The sequence below is a fragment of the Varanus komodoensis genome, unplaced genomic scaffold, assembly GCF_004798865.1.
Source record: "Varanus komodoensis strain SLA01 unplaced genomic scaffold, ASM479886v1 scaffold74, whole genome shotgun sequence".
In the NCBI taxonomy this organism is placed as follows: domain Eukaryota; kingdom Metazoa; phylum Chordata; class Lepidosauria; order Squamata; family Varanidae; genus Varanus; species Varanus komodoensis.
Window position 1 is genome coordinate 3,045,224 of NW_025336401.1, and position 16,789 is coordinate 3,062,012.

A 16,789-nucleotide genomic window follows, 5' to 3' on the forward strand; every position below is an offset into this window, starting at 1 on the left:
CCAGGAACGAATATACACAATATTAAAAAGTCACTATATTTCTCTCTGGGCGGCAGCAACAGCAGGACCCAACACCCTCGCAGCAGATGCAAAGTGATACAACATTCCCCAAAGCCAACAGATTCCTGTCTGGAATTCACATAACCATTAAAAATGGGCGGGGGAGTTACTTTGCTCACACATCTGTTGCTAGGAAAACATTTTGATGCGTAATGAAAAGCCCGTGCTCTTCTGAGAGGTTATAATCATAGGGCAGTCGTTCCCAACCAGGTGCCCTCCACATGCTTTGGATCAACTCCCATCAGCCCCAGCCAGCACAGCCAGTGGTCAGGAACATGGGGGCTGTAGTCCCACGCATCTGGAAGGCACCAGTCTGGGGAAGGCTGCCTTGTGTACTTCCAGATGCCCATATTGCACTGTTTGTGCGCAGAATGTTAACAGGAGGTGCAGGAGTCGGAAACACTCCGGTTTCTCCAGCGGCCTTTTTCTCTTTCCAGAGGGGAAAAAGTTACAACAAAGCAACCCTCGGCTCACACTTCTCTGAGGCATGCATCTTCTGAATTAATCTTGGAGTGATGTTCCACTCTTATGCCCACTAAGGTTTGGCTGCAAAAAGGCAGGGCCACAGATTGGGGGTGCTGTCAGTGCTTTGCACAGAGCGGGCCCCAAGTTTGGTTCCCGGAGACTGCATCAGGAGTCATGGAAAGGAGCAGGGGGTGGGGGTCCTTGGTCCCTCTTGGAGAGAGAGCAGACTGTGCGGACAGACAGGTGGGCAGCCTGCCGTGCAGGTGTGTTCCTTGGGCTGGCAGTGGCTACCAGTCCTGGAGGCGGCAGAGGCAGGGGGCATGAGCCCCTGGACACATGGCCCTGGGTGCAGCAGCGAGGCAGGCCTGCCGCCCTTGTGCTGAGCTCCGGGGCTGAGGACTCAGCCCGTCCCTTCTTGCCCCTCGGCTCCAAAACACCAGGCAGTCCTCTTGCAATGCAGAGCTTTACTGCCATTTGTAGCTGCAAGACCAAGTACCTCTAGCAGTCCTCTAGGGAGCTCGAAGATAAACCTCTGCTCATGCAACAAGTGTGGAACCCAAACTGGGAACTTCTCCCCAGAATCCGTGGAGTCCACGCTCAGGGTGACTCCTGCAAGCAACTGGGTAACTTGTCTCACCTGAGGCCTCATAATGGAGCCAGGGACTGGGGAAGGCACTGGATCTCCCTGCTCCCGACTGGTCTCTTCCAAAACATCCCCACCCTCCTTGTCAGCCTGGAAAGCTGTGCGAAGCTGCCGTGCTCTCGCTGAGTTTCCAACACGCCCGTTGCCATTTTCAAGGTTCTCGTCTTCATAATCTGGGATGTGATGGAGGATTGGGAACTAGGAATGGGCGCCTAGTTCCTGCACTACAAACTGGCTGCCACAGCGGGAAACAGGCAGTTGGTCCACTTGCCGTGGTCCTGCTGCAGTGGAGGCTGAGGAAGGTGCCCAGGCATGACTTGGGTGCCCCCGAGAGGAGAAGCGACTCCAGAGGGCTTTTCCTGCACTTCTGCTGCAACGTGGGCACTTGGCAGGGGCCCAACCGCCCCTCCGTCCGCCTGACACCGTCTTGCTCGCACCGTAAAAGGCAGGCGGGTGAGGGAGAAGGTTGCCAGCAGCAACTGCAAGGCCTCAAAGATCTGCCCTCTCTCACATTCAGTGGAGGGGACCCCCCCGCCCCATTCAAACATTCAGCGGCTCCCTCACCCAGCACTAAAAATTCCTTCTTGCTCATGTCATTTCCCTCTTGTGCACTTATCTAAATTGTATATAAGCCGGGAGTAGATTATTTTGAATCGTGACAATGGAAAAAACAGAGCGAGTGCAGGCGAGACCCGAGAAGCTGAGGTCCCTGGATGTGTTTTCGGGAGGTGTTTGCTGACACTTGGAGAGGGGACCCAGGCCTCCTCCTGCCCCGTTTGCAGCTCCTTTTAGGGGGCCAAAACTAGGACCGTGAGCTTTCCTGCTTTTCCTGTCACCTCCCTCCCGTCTGAGGGGGACTGGGGTTTAGATTTCCTAGTGAGGAGGAGTGTTTCTGGAATGGTTCCTGGGGAAACTGCTCCATGGAAAGTCAGAGGGCAGCAGGTTTTTTCCCATTAATATTCCATCTGTACCTGGGGTAGTTAATTATTTGCCAAAGGTGGCAAGCAGCAAACAGTTAAAGCAACATTTGTAAAACAGGCACAAGGCGTGGAACAGGTGCCAGCTGCAAATCCTGCCTGAGCCCAGTAAGACCCTGATGCATCCGGGCAAAGCCACGGCCCACTCCTCTTGCGTCCGCCGTCGGCCCAGGGCCAGCAAGATGCCTCTGCAGGAGCCTGGGAGCAGGGCGTGGGCGAGACTGCCCCCTGCGCCAGCGCTCGGCCTGTTCAGAGCTGTGGATGGCCTCTCTCCAGGGTGGGTGTGCTTCCAACCATCATGGCTAAAAGGACTGTCCGAATATCCCCCTGCAGCAAACCAGTTCTAGAAGTGGGGAACTGTTTTGTCTCCAGAGCTGCATCCCTTGGGGTAACCCATCAGAGGTGACAAGCTCCCCCCTTCTCTCTCTCTCTCTCTGTCACCCTTTCTTTGCCACTGCCCATTTTCCTGCCACCTTCCTCTTCCTCTCTGTCTCTGTCTCTCCTGCCACTTCCCCTCTTCTCCCCCTTGCCCTGCAGGTTGCCAGGGAGCCGACAAAGCCCTCTTTCCAGATGCTTGAGACGGTTTCTAGTGGAAGGCCCCAGCCATTGGCCCCAGCTCCCCATCCCTGGTCCAGCCTGCCTTCCACAGGGAGGCACCTGATGCTTAGTCTCCCAAGCATGGCTTGAAGGCAGGAGCCATTTGGAGGTGAACGGCTTCCCATTCCCAACTCGGAGGCCCCACTGAGTTCTCTAATGAATAGCGGTTGTCTCTTTAATTAGCAAAGGCATCAGAAAAGGCAGTAGTTTTGATACCACACCGTAAGATGTCATCCCCAAGAGAACCTTCCTGGGAAAGCTGCAGCAGGGAAGTTCTTGCTTCCAAGAAGACCCGGCATGCAGCGCGCGCGCGCGCGCGCGCACACACACACACACACACACACACAGCAAGTGGCAACATACTGTACATGTGCTGTAAGCATCCCTGTGTGTCTTGAAAGAACCCTGTCTCCTAGGAATGCTCCAGTGTGTGGACACTATGCATGGCCAGGGTGGGGAGGGTATTTGACCTGGGGAGGGGGGACTTCCTGCAGAAAGATCCACTGGGGGGCATCAAATAGGGTAGCACATCCAGCTAATCCCCGGAAAAAAGATACAAGAGAGATCAGTGGGTGCCCCGTGCCTTTGTTTCAGCCCAAGGACAGCAGGATAATGGTGCCCATGGCCTCCCAGGGATTTGAAGCATTCAGGGCTTCAGCCCCCTAAGACTGCCTCTGGGAGGCTGAGTCCAAATCGGAGTGCCACCACAGAGAAGCCCCTGTCTGCAGTCACCATCTGCCTCAAGTTCTTGTGGTGGGAGCCCCGAACCAAGCTCTTGATGGCCACCCGAGTGGCTGGGCCAGCTTATTGTCCGGGAGGAAGCTGTGTTAACCACAGCCTCCCTTAGTGTCCTGCCTCTGGCTTTGGCTTTCTCCCTGCTTGGCGGAGATTTGGTAGGCAAAACTTTTCTGTGCCAGGTAGAAAAGCTTCACCTACTTAGTTTCTGTGTGTTAAAGAAAGAGAAGGGCAAACAAACAAACAAACAAAATTTAAGCCAGCAGCACCGCATTGCCAGGAAATCATTTTAGTGAAGTGCATGAAATATCTGCGGGGAGGACCTGCATGAACTCTGTATGTGATCCAAAGTATTCCTCCTTCCTGTATTAAAAAATCCTGGAGTTAAGCCACCCTCTGAAAACGTAGCTGTACAATTCAGCGGATTTCTTGGTGTCCCCACCGCCCTTCCACAGAACGCTCTGCAGGGTGACTCACGAAAAAGAGGAAAAGGGAAAAGTCTGGGCTGCACCCCCTGAAGCCTGGCAATTCTTTCACCATCTTTTTGGAGGCTGCAAAAAGAGGGGCCCGTGTCTTCCACCATCTGGTTGTCCACAGGGATTAACCTCTTGGGAAATCTGGCACTTCTCCATCCGGCAGCAGCGTCCTGCCTAGGAGGGACCTCGCGGGCTTGCCTCTTTCCTCCTCCCCTGCCTCCAGCCCCAGCACTCTGCCGAGCCGCAGCCCTTCTGCTTCAGCTCTTGGCTACTCCCCGGCTGCCTTGTAAACAGTGTCAGCAGCTGCCTTGGATCTTTTCTGGGTATCCTGGTGGCCGGTCAGAGGATCTTCCTGCGTGAGTATGTCTCTTTCCTCTCCTGCATCTGCAGCATCTCTCCAAGGGACATCTTTCGGCGAGAGAATCTGGGGTATTCGGTGGCTTGCAACTTCGGTGTGGGGGAAAGAACATTTTACAGGGCTGGTGCTGGTCCTCGCAGCTGCAGCTGAAGTAGGAATGGCATCAGGGAGTGAGGCTGGAGCAGCAGAACAATCGTTCTTTCCCCAACTTTATAATTTTTGGAGGGTCTTGGTTTCTCATACTTTTCCTTTCCAACTAGTCACTAACTTAACACAGACGTATTCTAGCAAGAGGCCTTGGTGCTGAGTGTGAGTTGCTGGCAAATGGATTTGCAACTTCTCTTTCACTTTCTTGTTTGCATTTCCTCCTCGTGAAAGCTGAAATTGCTCTGCGGGGGGATGGCAAGCGTGGCACAAGCTCCCGCGGGGCTGGATAGCCTGGTGCTTCGCCTGGGGTGGTTCTGCTCTTTCAACTCGGCCCAGCATGCATGGGTTGGTCTCTGCTTTGAACTCTTGAACTGGATGAGGCTTGTCTCCCAGCAGCAATGGCTGTCTTTTGTTCCTGTCTAATTCGAAGCAAATCAGCATGAAAAAGGCTCCAGCCCAATGTCTGTTATTTTCCTTGAGCATCTTGCAAAGAGCATTCTGTGAATCACTTGGTACCCGCTTCCCTCTCAGCTTTCTAAACCTCGCTTTTCCATTACCCGGTTATGTGTTACTCTTGCCATAACAATTTCAGCTTGAGTGTCAACCTGGTCAAGAGGTCCTTGCGGTTTATGGGGCCATACAACCGGCGAGCAGCGGCCGCGTTTACCGACGTGCGCCCTTATGTTACATATTGCCAAGGAGCTTCAGTTGTGAGCTGCCAAGCCCCCCAGTCGAATTGTGTCGCTTGTGCCACGAACATGCCCCTCTCTAGCTCAGGGCACCTTCCCCCACCACCCGCAGCCTCCATAGCAGGGAAGGGAAAACGGCCGAATCTGACTTGACCAGGAGACGCAAAATTAGGATCTCTGCTTTTTTTTAAAAATGTACAGCAGCGAGAGTGGGTGCGCTGGTTGTTCTTGGGGTCTCTTGCTTGTGGTAGTTTGTAGACCTCCAAGGTCTCCCCCGTTCTTTCCAGGCATTTGTGGTTTCTTTGTAAAGGAAGGAAAGTGTAGTATTCTCGGAAAATACAGCACAGCTCCGCTATGCCTCTGTGGGAGCTGCATCACCGAAGATATAGAAAGATAGAGTAAGGAAAACAAAACAAAACAAAACAACAACACCCAAAGGAGAAAACACATAAGGAAGTTAATCTTAATTGTGCAAAGAATCCAGAAGAAGCAGCAGCCTTGGTGAAGTGGCAGGGTAAATGTTTAACCTGGAGAAGCCCTGGATGCATGGATGATTGGCAGTAGACCGGCAAGTGTTTCTAATTCTTAACAGTTTAACAATAGCAGGTGCAATAGAGTCTCTTCTGTAGCCTTGCACTAACTGCTGAGCCTCAGTCTTCCTCACTTGTAAAATGGGTGTATGAATCAGCTGCTTTGACCCCATTTCTATGGACCTCTTTGAAAGTTTTGTGCTGGAATTCCTGATCTATAGTAACTTAGGGGTGGGTTGGAATTTGTATATAGAGTGTGTCATGGTCTCCACTTCCCCTGCCCAGCAATCTGCACCTGGACCATGGGGTCTGATTGGGGAAAAAACAGGCCCCACCAGCCTAAAAGCTGCCCGTCTCTGGTGTAGCAGAGACAGTACGGGAAGAGGGTCAAACGGGGTGGTCACTGGTGGCAAAGGAGAAATGTTTCTTCCCGCCACAAAGAGCTGGAACTCTCTCCGGCGAGGCCTGCCAACGGCTCCCTGGGGGGCGCAGTCCTATGGCCGCCTGGCATGGTCCGGGGGCCACAGAATTCCTCGGGGTCCCTGCTGTGTGTGCCACTGATCTTGGAGCAGAGGCTGCAGGCCAAGCCCCCCCCCCCCGCCAAGGAACAGAGCCAGCTGCCCTCTGCAGGGTGGGCAAAAACAAGCATGCCCAGGGTGGGGAGCAGAGAGGTGGGGGCCATGGGCTCACAGGGGTCCTCTCTGCTCCCGCAGCCCTTGAGCTCAGCAGCAGGTGGAGCCACCTTGCTGGAAGGCAGGGCGCAGAGGGTGGCAGCAGCCAGCACCCCTGACTGTTCTCTCTGATGCTCTGAGGATGGAAGCATAGGACATGACCCTTCAAATCCACGGCACAGGGCAGCCGTCGACGGCTCAAGTGCAGCCTCCGTGTTCCACAGCAGCCGTGCCCTTCTAATGGGCCCGTCCTTGCCAGGGGCAGGCAACACTGGCTGGACTGCCTCCGCCACCCCACATGCCCAGTGGGAACAGGATGGCTGTGTTTGCACGTACCATTAAACAAGGTTTATGTTGACCACGGTTTGTTGCTTTAGCCATTATTGTCCTGCAGGCATGCAAACAGGCTTGTTTTCCTTATTTCTGGATTGTTTCTCTCCCTCCCACTTCGCCCACCTTTGGTACACACTCAGTTTCAGGTCAGACAGCAGCACAAACAAGCTTGGAATGAGCCAAGCTTCTGTGCTCAGGCATCACCAACTCATGACTTGGTCAGCCCGCAACAAGCCATGGGTTCTGTTCGTGCCCTGTAGCTGGTTAATAAGCCATGGATTGTTCACAGAGATGGGTTCAGACATAATTCCAATCCAAATTTCAACAAGCCATACCTTGTGTTAGCATAACATGCAGACCAGGTCTCTGCTAGTCTTACTGGATGTTAAATTCAGCAAGGAGGCATTTATGTTCTTTTTAAAGCAACGCTTTCAACAGAAAGCCCTCCTTTTTATACATCAACATTTCCTGTTCTTTCCTTCTTTCTCTCTCTGCCCCTCACTCTCTTTTGTGCAAGCCCATGTAAGATGTGAAAGGACCCTTTGGAAATCGACACAGTGACTTTTTAATGTGCTAAATTAACTATTTTCATTTATTAAAAATTAGGGAACTGCAACCGTATGTTAAAAAATGGTCTGCTATTAGTTCTGTTTATTTCGCTTTCTGTTTGGAGAGGAATGAGTAGACATGGCACAGAAAATGGTGCTTTTTTTCCGAGAGGAGGAAAAACCCCACTCAGATAGTTTAGGCATGATTTGGACAAACCACCTGAATGTAAATAGTGGCGTTTCGGCTGATGTAACCAAATATGGCCTGAAAGAGTCTGGGGTTGGGCCTGGAAGAAAAGTAAATTCTGTTTAGCGGGGTTGGTACTCCTGGAGATGAAAAACTTTCTGTTAAATTTCATCCCTAGAAAAATGCAATGCAGTGTAGTAGTGAAAACGTCGGACTGGGGCTCAGGTGATGTGGGTTGTAGTCCCCACTCAGCTACAAAAGCACTGGGTGATTTTAAGCCCATTGATGGCTTTGAGCCTAACCTACCTTGCAGGGCTGTTGTTGCAAGGATAAAATGTGGGGGAGAACCTCGTGAACTGCCCTGGGTTCCTTGCAAGAGGAAGAAAGGCAGACTGTAAATGCACTGCTAGAATAATTATAAAATGTGTGTGTAAGAATTGCTATACAAACCAAGTGTTGTCGGACTGAGAGTGCAGTCTTGTGTGTCTTTACTCAGAAGTAAGCCCCACTGAGTTCAATGGCACTGCATGCTAAGTATGTGTGTAGATAGTTGCAGCCCATTGAACTCAATAGGACTTGCCTCTGACTAAACATACAGAGTGCTTTACAGGTTTTGAGTCATGGTCACAGGAACAGGGCAGATGATGAAGAAATAATGGGAACATAGTCAAAAAGATTGCAAGAGATCTGCAGAGGGGACTTAATACAGCAAATGTCAGTGATTACAGGATATTGACATGACATTCAGGAAGACACAGGTCTTGGGTGTGGGTTTGAACATGCAAATGAGAGTGATTGCAATGCTGCTAGAAAAACTAATCTGGCAGCTTTTATCAGCTTTGCTGCAGTTAGCAGAACAATAGACATGGATTAACTTTCCTTGGGAGCCCCTTTCTCCAAAGGCTTTTGCAACCAAATGTAGCAACCACCTCAGGCAGTAAAGTGCTCCAGCCTTGACAATGCGATGCAGCCGCCAAAAGGGCAAATGCTATTTGGGGATGCATTAACAGAAGTATTACTTCTAAATCATGAGACACAGTAATTTTCCTATTCTCCTCACTAGTCAAGACCTCACCTGGAATAATGTGTCCAAGATTTAAGAATGACACAGAAATATTAGAGAAGGTCCAGAGGAGGGCAACAAAAATGATCCAGGGTTTGGAAACACTGCCCTGTGAGGAGAGACTGGGAGAACTGGGCATGTTCATCCTGGAGAAGAGAAGGCTGCAGGGGGACATGGTATCCCTCTATAACAGGGGGTCCTCAAACTTTTCCACCTGGGGGCCAGCTGAAAGCTGCCGATACTGGACACGTTGCCGATGTGCCAGGGCAGGGGCGGGCGTGTGGGCGCGCACCCTGAGGTGGAGCACAAGGCAAGATGAGGTGAGGTGGGGGCAGGCGCGCACAGTGAGAGGAAGCGAGGTGTAGGCGGGGGTGGGCATGCTCCGCGAGGTGGGCGCATGAGGCAGTGGCTTGCTTGCTTGGAGACCGTTTTCTCTGAGTGAGCAAACCGCTGCTTCCTTGTGCACAGGATGAGGGGGGTGGCAGCGTGCGCGTACGTATGCACAGGCGTGCGCACGGCCGGTCCAAATGGGCATGGCGGCTGGATCCGGCCCCCAGGCCATAGTTTGAGGACACATGCTCTATAAAAACCTGAAAGGCTGTCACAAAGAGGAAAGTCAACATAGAAACAGAGCAAGTCAGAATGGGCCTCCTGGGTCATATAGTCTGATCCTCGGCTCCAGCCGGATCTGCTCACGACATGCCAAGATCTCTTCTGGCTGATGCCAGAGTGTAGGACATGGAATAATCAGCTCAAGTTGCAACAACCCAGGTTCAGGCTGGGCATCAGGAAACGCTTCCTCACGGTCAGAGCAACACGGCAGTGGAACCAGCTGCCTGGAGAGGTGGGGGGCGCTCCCGCACTGGAGTGAAACTGGACAGCCCTGAGTGGGATAGTGTGCACTGGTGTCCTGCAACAGCAGGGGGTTGGACTCGATGGCCTTCGTGGCCCCTTCCAACTCTTCTATGATTCTTAAAGGAACAGGTCACTGACAGCATTTCAGGGAATCAAAGGACATCTGGCTTGGAATTCTGGTTCTTTCTGGGCAAAAGGAGAAGGGATACTGCGGTTCTGATTGTATGTCACAAAGACACGTATAAGCAACCTTCTCTATACAGATCTATCTGGGTTTTCCCAATACCTGCTTGGCTTTTATCCCTCCCTGATTCTAAGGGGTTCAGGAATGTTTACAGCAGACCCCATCTGGCTTTCGCAATGACCATGTGAGGCTGGCTGGAAAGAGAGATAAGAGGGACGGGATTCTGTCCCTTTCGGTTTCTTCTGCCTTTTCATTATCCCAGACTTAAATTCATCTCATCATGTTTCTATATTAGTTTTGTGGTTTTTAAAAAATGTCTGCACAAAAATGCCAGCTACGAGTAAGTCGAACAACGAATTAAAACAGAACATTAAATGAATGGAAAATCCCCATCAAGGGTCTTGTAACCCACCCTACCAGGTTACTGTAAGAGTAAAGGGTGTGAGGAACCGTGTGGACCACCCTGAGTTCTCTGTTCATGGGTTCACATTCCCAAAAGACAGGACACACAAGGAAAAGGGGATGGGAAGGGAAGAGGAAAACGCAGGCATTCGGCTGAGCTGCTGGAATAGCTATGCTGGTTCTCCCATCTCTGTAGAGCCTGCAGGTACTTCCCATGGGGCAAATTGCAGCTCTGGCAGAGAGGGCAGCGAGGACTGGGAAAACGACAGGGGGGAAGTGCCCCCCAGGCCATACTCCTATGCAGTGCTGCAGCCTCAGTCCTAATCCTGTATCTCCCCCGCCCCTCCCCGGTGGCTGCATTTGCCATGTTTTGGTTTTGGAAGAGACCACACTTTTCTTGACATTAACCTCCAGCTCTCCACCCAGCTTTATATAGGTGGAAAGAACGAGGTTTGTTTTAGTTAGTTCTCGCCAGCCTGGTGCGTTTGGATGACAGCTCCCATTGTCCCCCACCAGTATGCCCTGGACCCCGGAGCCCAGCACATCCAATGCAAGTGGCTGCGGGAAGTCCGGTGCCAGGGCGAGGCACAACACGGAGGGCGGCTTCCGCCCCGAGTCACCTTCAGGCGTGGGAAGCAGCTCCGCTTGGCTGGCCTCTTGCTGATCCTCGCCTTGCCTTCACTTCTGCCTGTTCCAGCTGCGTTCTCTGCCGTCTGCAGTGGAGAAAGGGAAATGGAGGCTTCCTCCTCGTCCGGCAGCAGGCAGGCAGGCGTGCCCAAATCTAACTTTTCCTGGCAGCTGGAGGTGTTCAAAAAGACGATCTGTCTCTTGTGTGACCGGAGCCATATAAAAACTAGGATCTTTGGAGAACGTGTGCATGCACTGTTTCCCCTTCTGCTCAGCATTGCGTGTGGGTTAGGCTTTGGCCCAGTAGACTTTTGCTCTGCCTGGTCATGCCCAAGCGCAAGAGCAAACACGGTTGTGCCCCTGGCAAGGGTCCACACCACGGTGCGCTGCCCTTCCTTCTCACAGTGGCAGGCTGCTTGTTCCCTTGCCTTGGCGGCCTTCTCTACATGAGGGGTTTAACCCGCTGCAGAATGGGGGCTGCTTCTTCCGGTTTTTTGTTGCAAGAGAGAAGTGCATCTGTATGACATACCTGACTGGCCGGCACTGGGCAGCAGCTGGCTCGTCCCATCCCAAACACACACACAGCAAGAGAGAACCTACAGCACAGTTACAAAATAACAGAGAATGTCACTGGCCAGAGATTGTACAATCTCCTGCCCAAAAGCCTGCGCCTCAGCTCCCAGGTAGACTTGCCCTGCAGGTGTGTGCAGCGATCACACGGATTTGAATGTGCCAGCCAGGAATCCCGGCAGGAATTTCAGCCCAATAAGCAGCTGTTCCGCTGCCTGGCCATACTGGGCAGAAAAGGGGGCTCCGCAGTGCTCCTGAGGTCGATTGCCGTTGTCTTGATGGCGGCCTCGATGGGAGCCGCAATAGGGATGCCCAGGCGCAGTCGGGAACGACCCCCTTCGCCTTGAACCCCAGCAGTTTATTGAAAGATCTCCCAGGCCCCCCGCAGCTGCTCACGACAGCATGCGACCGGGCCGGGTTCCCACCCCCAACTCCACGCTTTTGGAACACACACAGAGTGTTTCATAGGTTCCGAGCCACGTGGGCCCAGCAGCCGGGCAGGTCATGAGGACGGTCACAGTCAGAAGAAGGAGAGAGGCTGCAGAGGGGGCATTTGATTGCAGGAGATTAACATTAGGGCCACTGAGGCACAGGGATTCCTGCGGGTCTTGGCATGCGGATGAGGGAGATTAGCCAGGCAGCCTTATCAGCTCTTAGCAATCAGCAAAGCAACAGCCCTGGCAGCCCCAAGGCAAACTATCAGTTCCCAGTCTTAAGCTAACAGCAAATGCCAAACAGTAACCTGGCTTGGTGCTTTCTGAGAAAGGGGTGCAGATTTGATTGGATAACACAAAGGCACATATACACAACCCTTTTCTGCCAGGATTTATCTGAATTTTCCCAACAATTAAGCCCTTGCTGTGCTTAATTGGACCTAACACGCCACGGTCTGGACCCGTGGGTCCAACACATCTCCCACACGTTTCCTCCCCCCTGGAGCACGTGCTTCTCTTCCTTTGCATAGATCCTGCTCACCAAACACAAGATGCCACAGGGCAGGTTTACCCCTTTTGGCGAGGTTTCAGTTTTGGCTCACTGCCATTTAGGAGCAGCCTCCCCTTGCTCTGAAAACAAAGCAAGCAACCAGCCCAAGAGAACGAGCAAAAGGGACTGGAAGGTGTGGGAAAGCTGGTGAGGTGAACAGGCCCGGAAAAACCGTATGGAGGGGGGTTGCCCAGAGGGGCTTGTGTTGCCAGGGCACACAACAGGCAAGTGGGGGAAGGCAGGCTGGTGGAAAAGCGTCTGCGGAGCAAAGGCAGCCTGTGGCCTTAGTGGGAAGAAGATGGGCTTGTGCAGCACGGAGGCAGGCTGTCCAGAGACACACACAAACCTGCACCCCGCACAGCCTTCCCCACCTCTTCCGCAGAATCTGGGCTGCCGAAGCCCTGCCTTGTGGTTTCTGAGCCACCGCTTGCTTGCGTGCTGCTCCCCATCGCTCCTTCCGGGACGTCCAGAGTCAAGGAATAAATCCGTTCTAAACAAATGAGTCACTATCGTTATTATTTTTGGGGGCAGGTGGGGCGACTGCCAAGTGCTAATTTAAACCACAAATCCATCCCATGTGTGATTGAGTTAACCAGCAGCCCGATAACGAGAAAGACAACTGGCTGGCAGCGAGGGCTGCCACGTGATCTCACGATGCTCCTGAAAGTGTGCCGGATGTTGAGCTGGAGTTTTTACTCTTCGCGGGGACCGGCTTTGGAAAAGACTGAGGTGCCTCCACTTGTTGCGACTCTTTCCCAATGCAAGAGCTGGCAAAGACAGCGGCGTCCCTCCCCCCTCCAGCCCAGAAGTGTTTTGGCATGCATGGAAGCAAAGTTTTTAACAGATAAAATCTAGGATTCTTTAGTCACCCAAACAAAAAGGATGCCAGAAGAGCAAATACCGATGTATCAACTGAACGGAATGGAAGTCTTTTAAGGGGAACCAAACAGACTTGTGAAGTGGAAGTTTTCTGGAGTTTGCTTTTCTAGTTAAAAGCATATTTACAAACCATTATTTTAACATAAAATGTTTAGGGAAACTAGTGGGGCTTTGTTATTGTGTGTGTGTGTGTGTGGAGCATGAAATTAAAATACTGGAGTTTAAAAAAAGAAACTATGGATTTAGGATGCCTCTTTGGACCCTGTTACTCTGCTGAATCCACTCCATGTGAATGAAAACGGAGGCTGGCTTTCTCAAAAGCCTAATCAAAAGCAAACCTTTTTGTGAAATGCCAAGTCCCATGTACGAACCTTGTTTCCCTGCAAACTAACTTTTCCTTGTGATTTTTGTTCAGTTTCCAGCTGGCCTTGAGATTCGTGTTCTGCCCTGAAAGTGGTATTAAATTTCCTGCACATACCCTGAGTCGTGCAAGGTAAGTTTCTCTGGGTGAGTTTGCACATCTGGCAACCCACCCTGCCAAGAGTGGGGTTCGGTGCCAAGGTGGAAAGAACCCTTCCCTACAGCAGCATGGCCAGATAAAGATCAGAATCAGGTTATCCCCAGAACACACCCCACGAGGGTCCGTCTGGGCCAGTGTTCTGCTCACATGGTGAAGGCTGTGCAGAGCTCCTGAATAAACAAACATGGAAAACACACATTTTTGCATGACCTTTACACGTGCTGATTTATAAGTCCACTCCATAGTTAGAAATGATGCCTACATTTTAAATAGCAATGCAATGCACTTCTCCATAGTGTGACCCAGCACTGTTCAGGAGATAGCTACTGATTGAAGTTGATGGGTAACTGGCTTCAAGGTCCCTGCTTTCCCTTCTTAACTGTTCTTCATCTTTAAACCCAGCTTGGACGGGGCAGCCCTTCATAGAGAAGGCACCTTCACACTGAGGACTGCCCTCTGGCAGCCCTTCAGGTGTCCATCGTGTCATTTTCATCAGCAGGCCCCTCCTCTTGGAAGCCTGGTATGAGCGCGGAATCCAGTTGGCCATTGCTAGGCAACCCACTATGCGCCCTAGCAACGGCAACATCTCTTCCTCTCCATCACTAAGAAGTAACCCCTCAGGGAGAGGCTGGAGAACGGAGGCATCTGCTCGCCCAGATGAATGGTGAAGATGCAAGTGAAAGCACTGAGGATGAAGGCAAATTTCAGGGGGATAGTCGTGGATAAGTGTCTTCAGATGAAATATGGGGCCTCCGAAAATGGCGTGGCTATTAATTGACTTGCTCTGTCCAGTAGATACTTGTGTGTTCTTCTGACCCACCCTCCTGCAGACACACTCAAAACACAGAGGTTTAATTCATCATAAAATTAATTAGGAATTAGGAACCCAAAACTAGGGCAACTGACTTTCCCTGTATATTTTGATAAACTACCATATAAGGGGAAGTTGTATAAGGGCTCTCCACTGGCATGGTGAACCAGGACTGCACGTTCATGGTTGGACGAGTGGCATGCAAACTGTGCATGGGGACCTTTTGAAAGGCCTCTGTCCCTGGCATCCAGCCCTGTTTCTGCCCCGGCTGCATAGAAGGCCAGCCAAAGGAGTGCATTAAATATAAAATGTGATTTATTGCAGAACCATTCACTGCGTCAAGCTGCCATATTCCATGGTACACAAATAAAGCAACAGCAACTACTATCAACATAACTGTTTTGATTTGATATTAAATTAAATACTTTTAATTTGATATTAAATATTTTAATTTGATATTTAAAAGCTGGGCTTGGCCTTCAGTAAAACCTGATGCCATAATGACTTTGCCCTCATTTTCCAACTCATCCCTTCTCAGAAGTATCACTCTCATATTTGCCCTTCTGGAGATGAAGCAGCTCCTGTACCTATTTGAATAATTTCTTATTTATATATCTGGCCCCCTCCCACCCCGTTGGAAAAGCGACCCTAAAAGAACTGTTCCGGAGCTCATAAGACGGGTGATGAGTCTTTGCCAAATGCTGGGCATCTGTGAAGAGACAGACCCTTTGCCTAAAGCTTCCAGCCAATGGGGACTGCAAATAATGCATTTACAGTGGGGGCGAGGGGTTCGTCCTATAATCAGCTGCACTAATGTATATTAACTCTGCAAAGGATTCTTTAATGTTTGTTGTGAGACTGCTCTTTGGAGTTCATCTCCCCAGAGTTGTTTGGAGACTCCTAATTTTGTAAATATCAGACAAGCAGAAATTTGGCCTGGAAATTCTCCCTGGAAAACCTCCCTTCAGGTTCCAGGGAATGGTGGATGCTATATATTTTGGGCTATATATTTTACTGGTATTCTATCCAAATGCAAATCTCGGCCTCTCTGACGTACAGATTCTGCTTGCACAGACCTCTGGGCTGACCTATCTCGCTGTGCAGTTTGCACAAAATTTCATCGATGGGCTGCTTTTTTTCTTTTTGTCACAAGAGAAGGATGAATTATACTAACTAGAGACTCACCGCTCTATTTTGAGTAGCACTAATGTTAGGACGGGCAAACATTTGATCTCATGTCCCCCTTCTGTGTGTGCTGAGTTGCCATCCAAACACCATGGAAATTAAGCCCCTGGGCTGGGTGAGTGACAAAGAGATTAAGGTACTCCTTCAAGCTGGAATGACATTTTTTCATGCCCTGGGGGCAGAGCTGCTGGATTAAGACCTGACACTTATTTTAGGATACCATTTGCTTGTGTATGATGCCGAAGATGCCAGCTCTCATCCAGACTATTGGCAGGGGAACCTTTGCACTTAATCCTTTCCACAGGATCTCGCAGTTCAGGGTTTTTGCAAAGCTTTGCAGCTTTGCAGATCTTTGTAAAGAATGGCAGGTGTGTTGTGACAATTGGCAGGAGCACCACCAAGGTATTCTTGCTAGTCAATTCCCTGGGGCCAAAAAAAGTCAGGGAGGCAAACATTGTTCCCTCCCTTGTTGTCTGATATCCATACAGACAGCTGGTTTTCTCCAAGGGCCAAAGGTTGGCCAATTTACTTCCTTGTGTATTGCAGAACTTGTGCATTGCAAACTGAAGAGGTCCAGTGCAGGAGATGAAACATGGAGACTCAGCACTGAGCTTAGAATTCCCTTTAGTCTTACTTCCATTGCTACCTGTAAGAATTTAATTCAAAGCCACCTTTCTGAGAGCAAACTCTATTCATGCCTCTTTGTTATATAAATATTGGACTTTACACTCAGCTGGCATGCATAATTTTCTTTTTACTTCTTCACTGTCCTCTGAACATTTTTGATGACGTCCTTTTGTTTTCCTTTAATAATTTTCCCTGACAAAGATGTTCAATGCAAATGCCAGTGTTGGCAAACAAACCTAAGGTCCCGTGGAGCCCTGCAAAAGGTTCAGGAACTCTGCTGCAAACTGAACCTGCCAGTCCTCTTTGCTGAACTGGCTTTGTGTTTATTTTCGGTTTAATTGCAGCATTTCCAAGGAACTCGACCTTTTCAACCATCTGGTGGGGTAGAGTAGGCCAACAGGTGGGGCATTTTGCATGATGCATTTTTGTGTGTGCTGGGGATCCCTCACTCAGGGAAGTGTGTGGGTCCTGAACATACCCTGTCCTCCCAGGGACTCTCCCATATTCTCCGGCCATTGCTGTGGCTTCGTTTTGGAGTGCGGATAATGCAGTATTTTGCTGGATGACTCTATCATTGGCTGCCAAAGCCCCTTGAAAAGCTTGAATCCTGCTCTGCACCAGAGTGCCATCTTGTGTTGTGCAGTGGAATTTAGAGGAACATAAGGG

General features: G+C 50.7%; 1 protein-coding gene across 3 annotated transcripts in view; it reads left to right on the forward strand.

The window, feature by feature from the left end:
• The first annotated feature begins 4,147 nt into the window (after nucleotides 1–4,147).
• FHL1 (four and a half LIM domains 1) overlaps nucleotides 4,148–16,789 on the forward strand; it is a 29,516-nt gene continuing 16,874 nt past the window's right edge. Inside the window, exons 1-2 of one of the 3 annotated variants that reach the window (XM_044452657.1) lie at nucleotides 4,148–4,313; nucleotides 13,396–13,473. The gene's annotated coding sequence lies outside the window, so the exon portion shown is untranslated. The remainder of the gene's footprint in view (nucleotides 4,314–13,395; nucleotides 13,474–16,789) is intronic. The other 2 variants (XM_044452656.1, XM_044452658.1) reach the window with 2 other exon arrangements.